Source organism: Arvicanthis niloticus, chromosome 2 (assembly GCF_011762505.2).
Source record: "Arvicanthis niloticus isolate mArvNil1 chromosome 2, mArvNil1.pat.X, whole genome shotgun sequence".
In the NCBI taxonomy this organism is placed as follows: Eukaryota; Metazoa; Chordata; class Mammalia; order Rodentia; family Muridae; genus Arvicanthis; species Arvicanthis niloticus.
In genome coordinates this window covers 119,912,624-119,933,289 of record NC_047659.1, presented here as the reverse complement: position 1 = coordinate 119,933,289, position 20,666 = coordinate 119,912,624, and the positions used below count along the sequence as shown (strand labels likewise).

Here is a 20,666-nt window from a genome sequence, read left to right as displayed (position 1 = left end):
CTCAGAGACAGCAGCCCATCGTCCATAGAAAGAGATGCTCAGGAGCGCCTGTGGAGGCTGTGCAAGGGTGTGGGTTAGGGGAAATACTGTGCTGCACGGGTGGTCAGGAGCATAAGTTGAAGGGCTTCCCACTGAAACCTTTGGCCCTGTAGTGGTCCTCTGCTTCTTAGTGATGATGAATTTACATTAAGCGAGACAGAAAATTCAAATAACAGCTTTTATCTGTAAAGAATATTTACTGGTTTGGGGGGTTCTTTTTTTATTTACCCAATAAACTCTCCTAAGATCTTGAAGATCCACTTAATCAAATACTAACAGTGAGGCCACAAAGAGAGCAACAGTCATCACATCATGACACACCTTTGGATGCCCCACAATGTAAAATCATCAAAGATTTTTTTTTTTTTCAGAAAAAATTTCATATGGAACTTGCCCAAAGGTGGGGTTAGAATTAGAATTATTATTCGTAATGGAGTACAGAAGAGAAAAGATCCAAGGCCTTTTAGAGCAACAATACCATGTGATGAAAACCTACTTAATCCTGAAAATGAAGTGCTTATTGGTCGCACAAATTTGACCACAATAACGGTCAAGGCAGTACAATGAAACATTCATGACTTCTCCAGCCTCTTCTGCTTCTAAGGAGAAGAACTAGATCACATTTACAGGTTGAGCCTTGGAGTGGTCTTCTAAGTTTTAGTGAGCAGTCACACCCCAGTCAGACAGACAGAATTTATGGTTCCAAGGTAAGAGTTTGTCCTGGATCATTTCCCCTAAAGCTTACACAAATTTAATCAAATACTAATAGGAGTGGACACCACAAAGTATTCCCACTTATGAGTGTTTTGGAAAACCTTGCCTGTGCTTTAGTGTACACTCATCAAATAATTCCAAACTCAAGAACCAGATCTCAATCTAGCATTCAAAATGATTTTGATGGGTTGCAGAATAAAGGAATTCATAGAAGCTTTAAACCAACAAAACACAACTATGCAATGACACCTACTTCATTATCAATAAGAAGTCTACATGGCAGTGCAAGGTAATTAAAATAGAGGGCAGGGTTGTACAATAACCCCTGCAAAACCACACAATCTTCGTCTTCATTAAAAGGACGAACCAGTGTCCCTCCCTTCACACCTTCACTTTGATCAGGTACCTGATCTGTCTGAGAGGAAAGACTGAAGAAAATGTAGTGTGCCTCCCACCCTTTCTTTTCTGAAGAGGACTTGTACTGAAGAGAAGATTTCCCAGGCAAATTTCACACTAGAACATTCATATGCCTGACTTTGGGAACAGAACTTGTAGAGGGACTGAGATCAGTATCTGTTCCAGGGTTTATAATCACTAAGGATGTTTTCACAAATCATCAGTATTACAGGACGGCATGGACAGCACTCAGAATCTAGACCCAAGCACATGAAAAGCCCTGGGTAAGATCCCAGCTTAGAGCCTTCAGAAAACAGCAGCCCATCCTCCTGGAAAACAGACTCTCCATAGCATCTGAGTTACCAGTGCCAGCTTCTACTTTGGACTCCCCCTAAGAAAGCAGGAAGAAAGGATGCCATCAATAAATATTTAAAATGACTACATAGCTTACCATGCATTAAAAACAAAACAAAACAAAAACTTTTGAGCAAAGTAAAATCCTGGTAGCATATAGGGGAGGTCACAGAGAAACCAGCACACATACAGGCAGGATGGTAAGGCTACCCTTATCTATTTAATCATGTATGTTTTGAATACTGTATTCTTAACATAAATATTTACTAGACACACATATAAGGGGTGGTGATAGTGTATCAGGAAGATTCACTAGTATGTCCCAGATAGAAAACACATCCCATCCTTACTCCTAACAGGAGTCCTGAAGTATTTGAACTAGATATAGAAAGCAGAGGGTGGTAGCCTGAGAGTTGTGAAGGATGGAGAAAAGTGTTTGTGAACGAAAGAGTGGAATGCTCAGGGGAAATCAGACAGAGGGCCAAACCCAGCTGAGAGGCAGCACAGCAAGAGCGCAAGTACTTCATAATTCTATTAAGAGACCCTTTCATGTGTCTGTGTCAAGTGTTGTTGGAGGCCCTGTGGTCCCTGGAGCTGATACCACAGCCTGGAGAGCACCTTGCTGAGGATGCACACAGTCACAAGAGAGGAGAGGGGACTGGCAATTATTGCAGGGAAAACCAACGTGGTCTCCTTTATAACTGTGAGGCTTTGCTCTGGGTAGATTATGGTGATTTGTCATATTTCTGTGAAATACAAAGACCCAGATACATTCAAGTAGATCTAACTTGAAACAGAGTTTTCTGCCTCCTAGAACACATATCTAGTATAATCATTTTATATCATTTCCACAGGTACTACAAAGGTTCACTTGGCAATTACAATGTCCTTGCTTCTGATGCAACTTCTGGTGTCGTGGCTGTTACCGCTATAGTGCTGTTTCTCGTGTATTGTGAAAGACCAGATATTTTCATTGCACCTATATGAACTTTCCAAAACCACATGCTAGAGATACTGAAAAATCATCAACAACAACACACAGCTTCAGTTAAAGCCTGAGATCATCTCAGAAACAAGACCAGGGACAGGGCTAGCTCTTTGAACAAGACACCCTGAGTGGAAGAGAGGAAGTCAGGTGTTGCTCCATGGCTCAGGCCAATGGAAATGGGTGGCCAGTTACAAGGAGTAGACAACAAAACACTTTGTTTCTTACTGAAAATCCATATTTTCAGGTAGTTTTGAATGAAAAGGCTCCTGTACACTCACTCACCTAGAAGTAAGGCCAGATTGAGATACTCACAAGTGCATGAACTAAGAAGAACAAGATTAATAAAATGGCTGCTGATTTCTGGAGTATCCAGTTCTTGGCTCTGACCCTTTGTTGTACAAGAATAGTGTCTCTGGAAGCTTGCAGACCTTCCTCACTGAGGCTGATGCCTCTCTGTCCTGGCAGCAGCCAAGTGAGTGTGGGGCGCTCCTCAAGTCCCCGTTATCCATCACCTCATCTGCTGTGTACATGGGCACAGAGAGTCCACTGGTTTTACTATAATCCTAGACCTAAGAAGGAACACCACTTTATCAATGAGATGATGCAAAAGGCTACCAGCTGAAAGGGCCAAACATACATAAACCTGATGGTGTCTATGAGTGCTATTTATATGGGTGTCTGCTATAGCAGTGACTTTAATCAATAAATGCAGAGCTGAACCATGAGGCAGAGAAACCTGGTGTTCTGTGAATTGAGACAAGCCTGGTCTATAGAGCAAGCTTGAGTCTAACCAAAGATGAAGATGGCTACATGACAAAACATTGTAATTATAGCTGCAAAACATTCTAGAACTGATTTTTATTAAAATTAACCCTGAAAGTAAGCACCACATAAAAGGTGCTCCAATTCTGCCACAGCCAGTATAATCCCAACAGGGAAGATTGTAGATTAAGGGCAGGGACAAATATAGCATTGTAATCTAAACATAAAAATGTTTACACTTGCAATCAGGCCATGGAAAACTATTTTGTTCTTCATTGCAGTAAGTAAATATTTTTATTAATACTACAGCCCCAGTACCATTAATAATGAAAATGAAGGACTTGTGTGTTTTCAAGGAGCTCAATTTCAAATACAAGTAACTTTAAGTTTTTCCTGCCTCTGTTCTCTATTTACCCAGTTTATTCACACCTATCCTTCACTGCTCTAGAGGAAGAGGGACCTAGCAGAATGGAGTCCAGCAAAAGATATATTAAAGTCTTATGCTAAAGCCGTCTTAATTCAAAGCCTTAGATAAATACATATATCGTATATGTATATGATCTCGAGTTCAATATATAATGCTTCTGAGTTCCAGCTGTGTACCATCACAAGAAAAATATGCAAATTATTTTTTTCATAAAGGCATATAAAGTGTCATTTAAACACTTATTTGAATTACAACAGCAATCAATAATGAGTAATGTGAAATAAACTCACTCCTATTTGAAATACCAGGGAAGATAATAAAAAGACATTCCATGGATAATTTGGTGTTTTGAAGAAAATATGGTCACAAGGCTCTTGTCTGGATTTTTGGGGAATATTCTCACGAGCACTCAGAAGTCTTCTACAGGACTCCATTACCAGATCATATCTGATACCTGCCAAAGTGAGAGAGGTGTTTACAGAGGTAGAAAAGGAATCAAAGGACACTTCATTTGAGCAGAATACAACATATGCCTACTAGCTCATATTTTGGTCCTGACACAGTAAAATAAAATGTATAAAATTTACTAAGTGTGTTTCATTTATTAACATTAAAATGACATTGAATGCAGTGAGTGTTTGATACAACTGTGCATCTCAATAAAGCTATCTGAGGTATGCACAGATAGTTTTGCTCAATACTGTCCCTATAGAATTAGTATCCAGAATGTCACACAAAGGGTAGGCAAAACAAAATCCCTCTTCAATAGTAAGGTAACTATTATTAAAATATATATTATTTTCTACATAAACTAAATGGAACTATTCTGAGGTACATATACATATGTATATATGTACATATTACATGTATGAATATATATATATGTAATATATATATATATATATATATATTAGATACATGTGAGATGTGTGTGGAATATGTGTGTTTGTATGTGTGTGTGTTCAATGTTTGCACTTCTGCACCACTATACATCATGAAAGGAAGTCAGCATAGAAATTCAAACAGGGCAGGAACCTCCAGGCTGAAGCTGATGCAGAGGTCATGGCAGGCAGTTGCTTACTGGCTTGCTCTACATGGCCTGCTCCTTTGGAGACATTTTCTCTATTGTGACTCCCTTTTCTCTGATGACTCTAGCTTGTGTCAAGTTCAGATAAAACTGGCCAGTACATCCACTTTTCTTTAACCACTTCAAGTCTCGGTATAGATTACACTTTAGCCCCAGGAGAATGTGTTACACACAGGCCTTTCCTTTCCTTTCCTTTCCACTACCTATGATCCATATGAGCACAGCCAAAAGTCCCTATGTGTGTCCTCTGCAGTGATCTGGATTCTCATCCCCTTTTTTCTACTTCTCAGACACAGTGATGCCTATTGCAACCAGATCACCTGGGAGCACCAGAGCCCTCAGGCAAGCTTCTGCATGGTCTCAGTAAGAAGTCTAACTATAAATGAGTCATAATCATTATAAGGTGAGCTTGGCGCAGCAGCAAGTTGTTGTGTAGTTCTTTGGAGTTGGTTTTCACTACAGAGCTGTGCTCCTGGTGAGAAGGGACATGGTGGACAGCATCATGCCATTATCTTTGTCACTGATACTGATCAGCAAGTGTGTCATCCACCTACCCACAAAACAGACTCCAGAGTGAGAAAACAGGGTCCTAATGACTGTTCGTCAGAAACCTTCCCAAACTCCACCGAATCCCATCTGATAATCTTCTGCTCTAGATCAGTGAATGCTTTCACATTCTTGGCAAAGCTCTTCCTTACAGAAGATCATGAGAGCCTGTAGAAGACAAGAACACACAAATCACTTCCCCAAACCTGAAGGAGTAACAGAATGCCAGAGCCATGGGATGGCAACAGGCTTTCCATGTCTACATGTCCCAGAATAATTTCTATCACCGTGTGAAGAACCGTCTCTCTTCTTAGGACTGATGACCTCTCTCTGCCATTTATGTTCAGTGTGTGGAGCAATGACCTAGTCACCAGGCTCCCAAAGTCTTTCCACAAACATCTGCATGAAGACGAGCAGTAGGAAAGCCCTCTGCTGAGAAACATTGCAGTGACAGATCACTGGAGGCGGGGGCAGGATTTCAGAACACAATAGGTCTCCAGCAGATGCTCTCTGCCTGCCCCTCTGTCCCACCAACATTCATTTGAGCAACTATTTTGAAGATCATACCTCAGGTATAAAACAAGCACTCAAAAATCTTGTCTGGCCAGTGTGCTGCTGAAATAGAAATGATGCCTTGAAAAAATTGTATCCTGTTTCTGGGCCTCAGTTTCACCAACTGTAAAATGAGAGAAGAAACCCAAGTGTAAGATTCATAGCACAAGGTTGACAGTCTTAGTGGATTTATTTTTCTGCATCAGACAATGCAAACTAAATGGCACTGTTTGTCACTTGCCTAACAAATCCCGAGTCTGGGAACTGAAGAGATGGCTCAGCACTCTACATGTCAATTCCCAGTAACCACATCAGTTGCTAAAAATTGTGCTTCTAGGGTTCAGAAACGTTCTCTTGATCACCTTACTCATCTGCATTTGTGTACACATATCCACCCTACCCCACACTGATACAAATATACTACACATAATCAAAATAAATCACCCAGCTTAAATTAAAGCCTCATAGAGGAAAAAGAAGAAACATCCAGTTTTCGAGCTAACAGGGCTAAGAACAATCACCACCACATGGTTCTCTGAGGACAACCTCACAGCACTGGCATCATTGCAGCAGGCATGCATCCATAACAGGTAACAGGATGGAAATGATGCCAGAGATACTACTTTCCTTCAAAGGTGTTGTTGCCCTGAATGCATGAATAATCTCCAGAGTGCCCAAATGTGTCAGTGATGCATTAAGGAAAATAAATTCAAGACCAGAACTTTACCAAGAGCAAGCTTAGACAAAAATTATTTACTTCTCTCCCTGTGTCTTAAGTTGTTCCTGTGTGTTGTATGAGTCTAAATTTGTGCATGCCTGAATGTTTGTCTGGTTAATTGATTCATATGTCTCTGTTTGCATTTCTGTCTCTGTCTTCCTGTGCCCCAAAGGAAGGACTTCACTATCTCTTTCATTGAGCAACACAGAAAATATCATATGGGGTAGACATGAAGAACACTTCACAGAAATGTATGGCAGATCTGTTACCATTCAGTAGCAGTGTTTTCAACCTGTGTATTCCATTCCCAGCATTTATTACCACAACATAGGCATTGCTAATATTCCAGGAGTATGATAGTGTACATAATTTTAAAACACAGGTTGCAACAACAATTTAGATGTGATATCCAAGGCTAGTAAAGTTGTGTGTAATATTGTTCTCTTAAAGACAGATTGAGCAGACAGCTTGCCTACACAGTAGAATATCAGTCTTAAGTGATCTCATGGTGTATCACTAACTGTGGCTTTGAGGTCATGGAAAAATTCCAGTATATTGGGAAAGAGTATATACATTCAGATTAATGTATCATTACATCAAGGGAGCTTTCACAAAGCTGGCACCCCACCCCAAAAAGGGAGAAACTGGGAACCCTGGGGACCTAGGAACACCCATCCGGTCAGTGGCATGGGTTCCCTCAGGTCTGAGCAGGTGTCCTGAGAAGACTGTGAGCACTATCTCTGCACCCAATCCCACAACACCCAAAGGAAGTTGGACTCCCAGGAGCACTAACATGCCCAGGATCATAGCTCTGCACCAAGTCCTACAATACCCTGAGGAAGGTAGAGTCCCAGGAAGGATCATAGGATTTCAGGAGCTTGGCCACACGAGGATTTCAGGATTCCATAGGCAGCATGACTTTCAGGAGCTCTTATACTGTGGATCTCAGGATCACAGGATCACAAGATCACAGGATCACAGAGAGAGCTGGGCTCTGAGGAATTCTGACACAACCAAGATGACAGGAGAGACAGGCTCCAGTCAGAAACCATGAGTGCAGGTAGCACTAGAGATAACCAGAGGGTGAAAGGCAAGCACAAAAACATAATCAACAGAAACCAAGGTTACTTGGCATCATCAGAGCACAGTTCTTCCACCATAGCAAGTCCTGAATATCCCCATCACACTAGAAAAGCAAAATATAAATTTAAAATCACTTCTCATGATGATGATATAGGACTTTAAGAAATATATAAGTAACTCCTTCAAAGAAATACAGGAAAACAGGTAGAAGCCCTTGAAGAGGAACGCAAAAATCCCTTAAAGAATTACAAGAAATCACAACCAAACCGGTGAAAGAATTGACCAAAACCATCCAGGATCTTAAAATCAAAGTAGAATCAATAAGGAAATCAGAAAGGGAGTCTACTCTGGAGATAGAAAACCTAGGAAAGAGAACAAGAGTCATAGATGCAAGCTTCACCAACAGAATACAAGAGATAGAAGAGAGAATCTCAGGTACAAAAGATATCATAGAAAATGTTGACACAACTGTCAAGAAAAATGCAAACTGCAAAAAGCTCCTAATTCAAAACATCCAGGAAATCCAGAATATAATGAGAGGACCAAATCTAAGGATAATAGGTATAGGGGAGAGTGAAGATTCCCAACTTAAATGGCTAGAAAATATCTTCAACAAGATTATAGAGGAAAAACTTTCCTATACTGAAGAAAGAGTTGCCCATGAACATACATGAAGCCTACAGAACTCCAAATAGACTAGACCAGAAAAGAATTTCTCCCATCACATAATAACCAAAACATCAAATGCACAAAACAAAGAAAGAATATTAAAAGCATTAAGGGGAAAAGGTCAAGTAACTTATAAAAGTAGACCTATCAGAATTACACCAGACTTTGCATCAGAGGCTATAAAAGCCAGAAAATCCTGGACAGATGTCTTATACACCCTAAGAGAACACAAATGCCAGCCCAGGTGACTATACCCAGCCAAACTCCCAATTACCATAGATGGAGAAACCAAGATATTCCATGCCAAAACCAAATTTACACATTTTTAACAAACCCAGCCCTAGAAAGAATAATAGATGGAAAACTCCAACAAAGAAGGAAAAGCAAGCAAGTAAGCTTCTCCAACAAACTCAGAAGAAGATAGTCACACAAATATAATTCCACCTAATAACAAAGAGAACAGGAAACAAAAATTACTTTTCCTTAATATCTTTTAAGGATATTAACTGGCTCAATTCCCCCAATAAAAAGAAATAGATTAACAGACTAGATGCATAAACAGGACTCAGAATTTTGCTATATATAGGAAATGCACCTCATTGAGAAAAACAGACACTACCTCGGAGGAAAGGACTGGAAAACAATTTTGCAAGCAAATGGTCCCAAGAAACAAGCTGGAGTAGCCATTCTAATATTGAACAAAATTGACTTTCAACCAAAAGACTGAAGAAGGGGCTCTCCAGAGACTTCCTCACATAGGGATCCAGTCCATATGCAGTCACCAAATACAGACATTGTTGTGGATGCCAGGAAGTGCATGTTGGTAGGAGCCTGATATAGCTCTCTCCTGAGAGGCACTGCCAGAGTCTGACATATACAGAGACAGATGCTAGCAGCCACCCATTGGACGGATCAAGGGGTCCCCAATGGAAGAGTTAGAGAGAGGACTGATGGAGCTGAATGATTTTGCATCCCTATGGGAAGAGCAACAATACCAACCAACCAGAGCTTTCGGGGTCTTAACAGACAGCCTGGGAACACACATGAAAAGACCCATGGCTCCTGCTGTATATATAGGGGTGGATGGCCTTGCCAGGCATCAGTGGGAGAAGAGGTCATTGGTACTATAAATTCTGGATGCACCAGTGTGGGTAAATGTGAGGGCAGGAAGGCAGGAGTGGGTGGGTGGGGGCACACTTTCATAGATGCAGGAGGAGGGGAAATTGGATAGGGTTTTTTTTTTTTTTTTTTTTTTTTTTTTTTTTTTTGCAGTGGCTATGGGGAAAGAGGATACAATCTGAAATGTAAATAAATAAAATATCAAATTAAAAAACAAACAAACAAGAAATGCTGACAAACATCAAGCTTTTAACTTGTATACTGATATCCAATATATATAGCTCATGGTTTACAATTACTTGAAACCTCCTTTTTTAGATACTGCGGATTCTCAAAGTTTGCAATTAGTTATGTGAATACAACTCAATTTAAGAGAATGTACTGTTCCTTAACTTTATAGGACATTTAAGAGATTTTTTGGACCCCTTAGGGCAATGCCACAGTAGATTTATATAGGAGGAGGCAGATTACAGGCCTTACACAGGAACAGTTAGCCAAACAATCTCATTCTTTACATCATAGAAGTAGTAATAGCTTGAGACAACAGTTTGGTATTTCTAGAGAATGTGCACGTCAAATTGTAAAGACTTGTCCTGAATGTCCTCAGTTTCTACCTGCACCACATGACGGTGTTAATCCTCGAGGACTCATACCTAATCAATAATAGCAAATGCATGTTACTCATATTTCTGATTTTGGACAATTAAAATATGTACATGTGACTATTGACACCCTCTCAGGCTTTCTAGTTGCAACTGCTTCAACCAGAGAAGCAACAAAAACTGTACTTAGTTATTGCCTACATTGTTTTTCTATGCTGGCTGTTCCAAATCAGATTAAAACAGATAAGGGAACTGGCTATTGCAGTCAAGCATTTGAGACTTTTTGTCAACAACATAATATTACACATATTACTGGGATTCCTTATATTTCTCAAGAACAAGGTATTGTGGAAGGGGCCCATGGAACTTTAAAGCAATATCTTCATAAAATAAAAAAGGTGGAGGTATATCCCCATACACAACAAATTTATTTAAATCATGTTCTTTTCATTTTAAATTTTTAAAAATTTGGATGTCAAGGAACTTTCTGCTGAGTGTCTATGGCACACTACAATTAGGCATACTTATGCCTAGGTGAAAAGGAAGGATCCACTTTCCTGGCATATGTCATGATCCCGATCATGTATTTAATATGGGAAAGAGGGTATGTTTGTGTTTTTTTTCTGCAGGATGCTGAAAGAGCATGGTGGCTGCCAGAATGACTGGTGAGACATGCTGATGCTGGGACAAAGAATAATGCTGACCTGTGAGCTTGCTCAGTGCCCTGACAATAGTGACTGGGAAGCTGTATTGGACTTACTTTCCTGACCCACCTTTGCTTACCTATATCCCAGATGGGACAAGCTGCCTTGCCTCAAGGTTTTAGATCTTGTGGGATAGAGAATCAAAAAGAGAAGTCATATTGACACTTGTATTTTTCTTAAAGGTGACCAGTTATTAGGACTCAATCATGGACTGGTCTAGAAATCAATCCAATATTGGAAATAACAGTCTTCATTTGGAAGGCTGGTTCTGGACATTTTCAGAGACATATTTGGAAGTTAGCTGCAGTTCTCTATGCTGTTATCGAGAGATAAAGTTGGCACAGGATCTGGATTTCAAACAAGTGTTACTGCATGTGATAAGGCTCTTATTTGTCAAGTTAAAACTACTTTTGTTTCTTCTACAGTATTTAATGTAAGTTGTATTCGATTGTATACATTCTAATTGTGTTAGTGTGTTGACACCTGGCATATCTGTTAAAGAGGTCTATTAACCAGCTTTTGTTTTATTGTCCTGAGTATTGCAGGACCTTGGTATTCTGATAAAAGCTTGCAAGTACTGAATGAAATGAGTCAGGTTTTAAGCAGAAGCAAGGTTGTAGTGGGCTTGATTATTGCTTGTATAACAGCTCTAATTACATTAATTGCTAGCACCAATGCTTCTGCAATTGCTTTCACATAAGAAGTTAAGGTAGCTACTTTTGTTAATCATAGAGCCAAAAAATGCTATTAATGTGTTGAGTATACAAGAGGATTTAGATAGGCATTTGGAACAATGGATTGATGCTCTTTAACCTATTGAAATTATTGGAAAGGATGTTCAGAGTCTAAGAGTAAGTAGCCTTTTCATGTGTCATGCCAATTGCCAATAGATTTGTATTACTTCTAAAATTCAGAATGATATTCATTAAAATTATGAAAGAGTTTTCAGAGACTTGCAGGGTATTTGGTATAATTTTAACACCTCTCTGGATGTTTTAACTTTGCATAGTGACAGTATGAATTTACAGCATGCTGAGCTTTGATGCTGCAGATACTGCTGATTAATTTATTCATGGCCTGAGATCAGTATTTCCATTTTGGTCAAGCCTCAAGACTAGCATGTATTGCTTGATCCTGCTAGAATTTTTTGTCCTAGGAATACTTATATTCCTGCCCATCGTGTTAAAGCTTGTTGTTTTTAACAACATCAACATGTTGGCAGCCAAGCCAAAGTACATGACTTGAAATAGAAAATGGAACTCCAGACAGAGTTATTCATTTAACAAGCTGGCAAGCCAAGGATGGGTAAGATTCTTCACAGAGCCTTACCAACCCAAGAGAGAAGTGCATTGCTTTTGATAATGCATATTCCATGACAGGTAAGGAGGGCATTCTTATCAGAAAGACTGAAGACAGGCTCAGCCTTGTTTATAAAATAAAAAAAGGAGAGATGTGGAGAGCTCTTAGGGCTGCTTGGCCGGAATCTGACATTTGCCAAAGACAAGGAAGTGAGCTTCAAGAAGGAATCTGATATTAGGCTAGAACAAAATATCATTTTCAGGCAAAAATCTAAATCTTAGGCTAGAACAAAGAAGTAGGCTTTAAGCATGAAAATGACTCTGGGCTATGACAGTGAAGTAGGTTCACCGATTTTAGTCATCCTGATAAGCCCTTAGAAACTGGGTACGGGAGTGATCAAAGTACTTTGTTTATTGCCTTGCTTGTTCTTTGGCTATTTCTGTTTATTGTTTTTCTTCTTCCTTGACTATTTGCATTTATTGTTCTGCTAGTTCCTCAACCTAGAACTGATCTTAATACTTGCATGTAATTAAAATGAAGTAGAAGCAGATTGGAAAAAAGTAAAAGAAAATGATAAGGACAGCTCAGCTTCTGAGAGAAAAGCATTCAAGATGTTTACACTGGGAAAACCAAAATTTAATGGTAGTAAGTGACTTAAACAGCCTCGAGATGGTTCTGTGTCCTCTCAGGATTATGGGAGGCTTGTGGTATAAGCCTTCCATAAAGCCTATGCTTCTGCACACCATTTTCCATTACTGGCCTTCAAGTACCAGCACTAGAGTAGGTGCTCTTCTGTAGGTATCCAGATCTCATAGAAGAACAGTTTTAAAAATTCTTCCTGTCAAATTTGCAACTAATAGTGGAGAGGTTCTAGGAGACAGAGACCTGGGATAGGAGACAGAGAACTGGGATAGAGGAGGCACCCAAGGATCAATGTGGATATCATTAGCTTTGACTCACAGCATTGGAGATATGAAGCCTGGGGAGGTTGGTCACGGAGCAATAGGGACACCCTCTAAACCACAAAAATTTCAACCCAAAATTTACCCTGTCTACAAGAAATGCAGACATGGGGAATGGAGCAGAGACTGAGGGAATGAACAACTCAAACCTGGCCCCACTTGAGACTCATCCCAGGGGCAAGCACCAATCTCTGACTCTATTAATAATACTTGGTTATGCTTGCAGACTAGAGTTTAGCATGGCTGTACTCTGAGAGGCTCAGCCAGCAGCTGTCTTAGGCAGATTCAGATACCCACAGTCAAAATATGTTTGGAGCTTTGAGGCTCTTACAGAAGAATAGGAAGAATTGTGGCCATAAGGGAATGGGAATGGCACAGCAAGACCAACGGAATCTACTAATCTGTACTCCTCGAGCTCTCGGTGACTTATATACCAACAAGAAAAATAAAAATAAACACATACACAGGCATAGACTTAGGCACCCCCATACATATGTAACAGATATGCAGCTTGGTCTTCATGTGGGTCTCAAACTGCTGAACTAGGAGCTATACTAAAAGCAACAGCTTTTAGGATAAATAAATAAATAAATGTAAATTTGTTCTTCCTGCCTGCACAGTGAGTCAGGTGTCCTGAAATTGCACACTTCCATCTCACCTCCAGGTACTAATGTTCTTAAAACGGCAGCTCTGAGAGAAGTGACTCTTTCAGTAATCATCAAATTAGATTATAAGTGTAGATATGAACAAGTATCATCTTGTTGATAGGCCATGCATCACAAAGTACTCTGAGTAGACTTGTGACCAAAGGGTTTGGGAAAGAGCCAGGTAGTGAGATCCCAGAGAAGACAGATGATTTCTGTGTTATTGCTGCACTAGAAGGAGCATGCACATTGTATGCTTTGGGATGTTGATGTGGTGGCTCAGGCACCTAAGCCAATCTTCACAGAGTGGTTCATCTGTGGTGGCCTGACAGTTAGCTTCATAGAACACAGTGGAATATCACAAGAGCCTAAGCCTCTACCCATGCCCTTCTCAGTGATCTCACAGACATGATACATAGAGAAAACAGTTTAGTGTTAGCTACCATTAGCAAGTCAGCAAAGTGAGCAAATATTGCAAACAAAAAAGCATAAAATATACAAACAACACAGTTAAAGAGAAATAGCTCCTCATAAAATCTGTAACTACAATTTCAGATGACAAAAGACAATTATTAATGTGTTGGCACATGATTTCAGACCCTGTTTTGGAGGGTAGATATCTGTGAATTCCAAGCCAGCCTTGTCTAGACAGTAAAATTTTCCAGCCTTAATGAGAACATGAATGCTAAGAAATGATAAGAAAACACCATGGAAAGAGAGAAGAAAGTGTATGAGAGCCAGGTGATGGGACAAATTGCTTTGAAACATTGACAACATTGACTTCTTATTCTTTTTTTTTAAAGCTTTTGATATTTTTTTTTTTTTTTGAGACAGGGTTTCTCTGTATAGCCCTGACTGTCCTGGAACTCACTCTGTAGACCAGGCTGGCCTCAAACTCAGAAATCTGCCTATCTCTGCCTCCCAAGTTTGGGATTAAATGCATGAGCAACCACTGCCTGGCTTCTTTTGATATTTTTATTAATTTAATTTTTTGAATATTACATTCTGACTATAGTTTCCCCTCCCTTTTCTCCTTCCAGTCCCTCCCATTCCCTCTCCCCTTCCCATTCACTTCTCCATTTCCCCTCAGAAAAGTACAAGTCTCCCAGGGATTTCTACCAAAACATGGCATATAAAGTTGAAATCAGACTAGGCATTACCCTTCATATGGAGCCTGGATGAGGTGTTCCCAGTAGGAGAATAAAAGTCCCCAAACCAAGCAAAGTGTCAGGAACAGTCCTGCTCCTTCTGTTAGGAGTCCCACATAAACAAAATCTACATGACTATAACATATATGCAGAGGGCCTAGGTTAGACCAATGCAAGCTCCCTGATTGTCATTTCAGACTCAATGAGCCCCTACTAATCCAGGTTTGTGGATTCTGTGGATTTTCTTGTGTTGTCCTCTGACTCCTACAATCCTTCTTGTCTTCCACAAGATTCACTGAGTTTTGCTTAATGTTTGACTCTAGGTCTCAGTATCTGTTTCCATCAGTTTCTGGATGGAGCCTGTCTGATGGTGATTATCTCAGGCTCCTGTCTATAAGTATAGCAGAATATCATTAGGAATCATCTCTTTACTTTTATATTTTGTCTGGCAAGATTTGGTTCTATCTTAGGTCTAGGGGCTATCTGGCTCTGGTTTCTGGTCCTCCAGGCAGTGTCATGAGTGGGCTCCTTCTCATGGCATGGGTCTCAAGCTGGACCAATTATTGTTTAGCCACTCCCACAAAGTGCTGGGCCATCTTTACCCCAGTACATCATGCTGACAGGACAAATTGTAAGTTGAAGATTGTGTAGCTGGGTTGATGTCCCTATCCCTCTATTAGAAGTCTTGCTTGGTTATAGGAGATGACTGTTTCAGCTTCTGTATCCCACATGACTAGGAGTCTTAACTAGGGTCACCCTAATAGTTTCCTGGGAGTTTTTATTGTGCTAGGTTTCTACTTTCCCTTCAAAATTGCCTTTCAGTTCCAGTTGTCTCCTAGTACTCACCCTCCTAACTACTCAACCTGATGTCTCCTGCTCTTCTCTATCAGTCTATTTGAAATATATATTCTATTTCTACTTCCCAGGGAGAGCTATGCATCCACCTTTGAGCCTTCCTTGTTATCTAGCTTCTCTAGGTCTGGCCATTGTGGTATGACTATTTTTTACTTTAGAGTTAATATCCACTTGTACATGAGTGTATACTATGTTTGTGTTTCTGGGTCTGTTTCTGGGTTACATTACCCAGGATATTTTCTAGTTCCATCTATTTCCCAAAAAATTTCATGATGTTATTTTTTTAATAGCCGAGTAGTATTCCATTGTGTAAATGAACCACATATTCTTTATCCATTCTTTGCTTGAGGGACATCAAGTTTGGTTCCAGTTTCTGCCTATTATGAATAAAGCTTCTACGAACAGAGTTTAGCAAGTGTCCTTGTGGTAGGATAAAGCATCATTAGGGTATATGTCCGGGAGTGGTCTTGAGGTAGATGTGGTCTTGAGGTAGATATATTCCCAGTTTTCTGAGAAACCACCATACTGACTTCCAAAATGGCTGTGCATGTTTGCACTCCCACAAGCAGCAAAGAGTATTCCCCTTGCTCCATATACTCTCCAGCATGTGCTGTCACTAATGTTTGTAATCTTAACCATCTGAGAGGTAAAAGATGAAATCTCAGAGTTGTTTTGAGTTGCATTTCCCTAATGGCTAAGAATGTTGAACATTTCTTCAAGTGCTTCTCAGACTTGATTTAAGCACTGATTTCTTGATATAACATGGCTATTGCACACATAAATCTATCTATGCTTGTGAAAATAAGGAGTCATTGGTCAACTTTCTATACTCAAAAGTCCTTGACATTCAACGATTGCCAAGAGGAGGAATGATGTGCTTTTCTGGAGTAATGTTTTCATCTTCTCATGAATAAACACCCACATTCACAACTCTCTTTAAACCCAGTTCATCAAACACACAAAAACAAAGAAAGATCTGAAAACTGGATGGCTACTCACTGAGCATTGGATGTTTAGCAGGTATTATAAGTAGGATTAGAAACAATGTGGGCGTACATGGCCTAATATAGCTTATACATATATAAAGGAATACTGATGCCATAATTATATAGAATTGATTGTTATTAAAGAAGACATCAGAATACAGAGATGTCTTCATGAAACAGGGTGGAACAACCAGCCTGCTACTTTGGTGGATCACAAGACAATGGGGATTCATTGTTGGAAATTCATTCTTCTAATATATGGACTCCTGGGCTTACCTTAACACTTTTCAGTTTAATTTCTCTACATCCCTATTATACATATTTACAGATATAGGTTAAGAATTCTCGATCCAAGTTTACTACTGTAGTTCCTCCATTTCCACTGCTACATTCTGAGTCCACTTTTTGCAGCAGAAGAAATAACCTACATAAAAGTACAAAGCAAATAAAATATGTAAATAGTTTAAAATTAAGTTTGTTTAAATTAATTGCTAAATATAAAACAATTCTTGCTGTGACATTTTAGCTGTGAGTATGGCTCCTGCTATAGCTAAAAACTAACTTTCATCCTTGGCCCATCACCAGAACCAAGACAAAAAGGTCATAAGCTTGCATTGACCTTCTCCATTAGCAATGGACATATACTCTGGGACACTACTCTTTCTGTTCATGGATGCTTGAAGCACAAAGAACAACAACTCTCAAAGTCTGACTTTTACATATGTGTCCTGAGCCTGAAAGACAGAAAGATGGCTGTCCAGAAAGTTCCTAACATTCACTTATAAGAACACCAAACATCTGAAAGGTGCAAAATCCGTGTCATTTATGCTGAATACCTACCTCTCTGGGAGTCTGGGAAGTTGGCTTCTCAACGTCAAAAATACTCATGTGACAAACCAACAGAAAACTCTGGCATCACGTTTCTTTCTATATGTTTTGCCCAGGCAAACATTTCACATGTTTATGACATTTCTTCACCAGAGAAGTGCAATGTATCCTGTGGGATTGCAAGAGAAGTCCTTTACTGGCTCATATTTCCTTGCCTCAGAAGCCAACCACACATTCCTCTTAATACATAGTAATCCAGATGTAAACTGTGCTCTGAGTCCTGTGTATGTTGCTACAAATCACCAGAGTTAGTGTCATTTGGGGAGCTGGGTCTAGTTCCAGAATATTTCATCTTTTGTTATTCATTCCCTTAGCCTTATTTCCTGTCAAAGCACTTGGCAGCATATCACACAGTGAGTTCTACTATGGAAACAAACCATAGGACCATCAGTTCAATTTGATCTAGAAAGAATTTTATACCATGTTTCTTAGTGCAGATGGAATTGCTAGATTAGTCTCTTTAGCCAGGCGGTGGTGGCGCATGCCTTTAATCCCAGAATTTGGGAGACAGAGGCAGGCGGATTTCTGAGTTCGAGGCCAGCCTGGTCTACAGAGTGAGTTCCAGGACAGCCAGGGCTACACAAAGAAACCCTGTCTTGAAAAAACAACAACAACAAAAAAATTAGTCTTTTTAAATCAGTTTATAATGTCAGGCTTGGCTGGCCTCATTTGTTTATTGACTTTGTTTCTAGATTATAAATGATATTTCTATTATTCTGTGTGAATAAGTCTTTGAGTGGTTCAGAAAGAGGCCAGTAGCATTTAAGTAAGGAAAAAATATTTATTCTAATTAGATCTTCATATTTTTTCACTTCTTATTTAAGTGTCTATACGTGTTTGTATGTGCATGTACAGCAGCCACAGTTCTCTCATGGAGGTCAGAAGACACCATATAGGAGTCCCTTTATTCTCCCCATATATGGGTTCCAGAGACTGAGCTCACATCATCAGGATAGGTGGCAGGAATCTACACCTGTTCAGCCTTTGAGCAGTCATCTAATTAAATTTGTATTTAAAATCTTTCCATTGTTCTGATACTTTAGCAACTATTTCAGAATATGTCAAGCAACTTCTGAATTCACTAATTTTATAAATAAAACAATAAAAATTCTACTAATGTATTTAAATTATAATCAATATCTGTAATAGTAAAAACATTCACTAAAGGGGAAAGCCACCCTTCCCCATCCCATCATCCACGTGATTAGATCACACCCATGTCAGTCATAAACAAATAGAAAATTGAAATTGAAGGTAGAATTTAACACAGATCAATGGGAATACAAATGGATTCTGTTGCATTTTACTAGGCTTCCAGGTATTTCCATGCTTATCAATAGGATACTTGCCATTTTTATATAAGTACATATTACAGAGAGAAAGTAAGTAAATTTCAGATTGAAATGATAGAGGAATGATCAACTCCTGTGAAGTTTATGAATGTGATGTGAACTCAGAAGGAATTCCTCACCGGGGAAGGAAGCACTCCTGATGCAACTGCATACTCTAAAGGGCACAGAGGAAGTCCTTGCTGGAGGGAGAGAAGGAACAGGAAACTGTGGCTACTTGAAGATGTCAGTACAGGAGACAGCACTCACTTCACCTGGTTAACAAGAAAATGCCCTGTTTCAGTTGAAGGCAGGAGAAACAAAGAAACTTTATCTAACTACAATGTGTACATGTGGGAAATTACTGACGATAGGTTATTTTAAACCAATGTAGCAAGGCCTGAAGTTCTGGTACAAACAAAACTGAAAGACCCAGGCTTGTATTAAGGATATAGTGACTTGTACTAAGGATATAGGTAAGTATTTTTTACTCCATATCACATTCAATCCCTTCTTACCTCGGGCAAAAAGCCCACAGAGCCCAACTGCTGAGATTTTCATGACCAAGGAACAGAAACACCTACCAACTGTTTCACTCAGAGGCCTTTGAACCCTCGTGCAATACCTGAGCAACCGCTTTACCCACAGGCCTTTGCTCCTTTGTGCCACTCCCAGTTAACTGCTCCACCCAGAGGCCTTTGCGCCCTCTGGCTATACCCTGCTAAATGCCTGTGCACCAGGTTGCAGCAGAGAGATGAGCTCCCAGTACACATGTCTACCTGTCGCTGTTGTACTAGCGTCTGTAGCAAAGACTTCTGCCATCTCTACTGACAGAAAACCACTCTAGATTGACGTGGCAGAAGGGCAAAGGGAGCCTTACCTAGGCCACTGCACACATGGTAGCAGAAGTGCAACTTGGTCTTTATGTGGGCACTCAAAAAATTGGAATGCATATATACCCCGAGTCTGTTTCCTGCCTGTCTATAGATCTCCTTCTCCTGACTGGACACCTCTTCTGGCCTCAGCAGGAGAGGATATATCTAATCCTGCAGTGGCTTCATGGATCGAAGGGTGAGGGTGTGGGGGTGGCTTGTGGAGGTGTGATACCTAGTGAGTGGCTCCCCTTTCTCAGAGGAGAAAGGGAGGGAGGAATGGGTGGAAGATATGTGTGAAGTGGTACTGGGAGGAGAGGGATGTTGATACCGTGATGTAAGGTGAATAAGTAAATAAATTCAAAACTAGTTTAAACTAGGGACATGTTTTACTTGTTTTGTACTTTGATATAGATTATTCCTTCTGCTAAAACAAAGAACAACTGTGGATGTAGCAGGAGAAATGGAGAAACATCAGTAGTAAACATGGGACAGAAAGGCTTACATCTATCTGTAAATATATTTACCAGGGATGTTCAGGTAGTAAACTGAAAAGCGTTATGCTAAGCCCAGGAGTCCCTATATTAGGAGAATGAGTTTCCAGCCATGAATACCACTGTGCACTCTTAAGAGCCACAGATGTAGCATGCTGGTGGTTAATCCCTATGAGAATTCCTATCTTAATATTTACTGAAGATATTTCTGTAATCTTGTGTCTACTTTAATAAAAATCAGTTCTATGCAATTATGACTTTATCATTCCTTCATGCATATAGGTTGTTTTTGGTCATTGAAGACATCCCTCCCCCATTCTCTGCCATCACCCTTCTGATACCTCCTAAACCTGCAATTCTTCTCACTGAGTAGCCTTCCTGTTTTAGGTCTTTGTTTTGTGTGCTTGATGAACTGAGTTTAAATAGGGTA

General features: G+C 39.8%; 1 long non-coding RNA gene across 2 annotated transcripts; it reads right to left on the bottom strand.

Moving 5' to 3' along the window:
• Positions 1-407: 407 nt before the first annotated feature.
• LOC143441461 (uncharacterized) lies at positions 408-19,514 on the bottom strand. Of its 2 annotated transcripts, none has more exons than XR_013108897.1 (7): positions 19,455-19,514; positions 19,014-19,145; positions 17,495-17,651; positions 16,931-17,078; positions 5,881-5,989; positions 5,322-5,481; positions 408-4,134 (listed from the first exon to the last, which is right to left on the bottom strand). It is a non-coding gene; the product is annotated as an uncharacterized LOC143441461 (long non-coding RNA). The 2 variants fall into 2 exon arrangements; XR_013108896.1 differs by having other exon boundaries at positions 19,389-19,493.
• Positions 19,515-20,666: the final 1,152 nt, after the last annotated feature.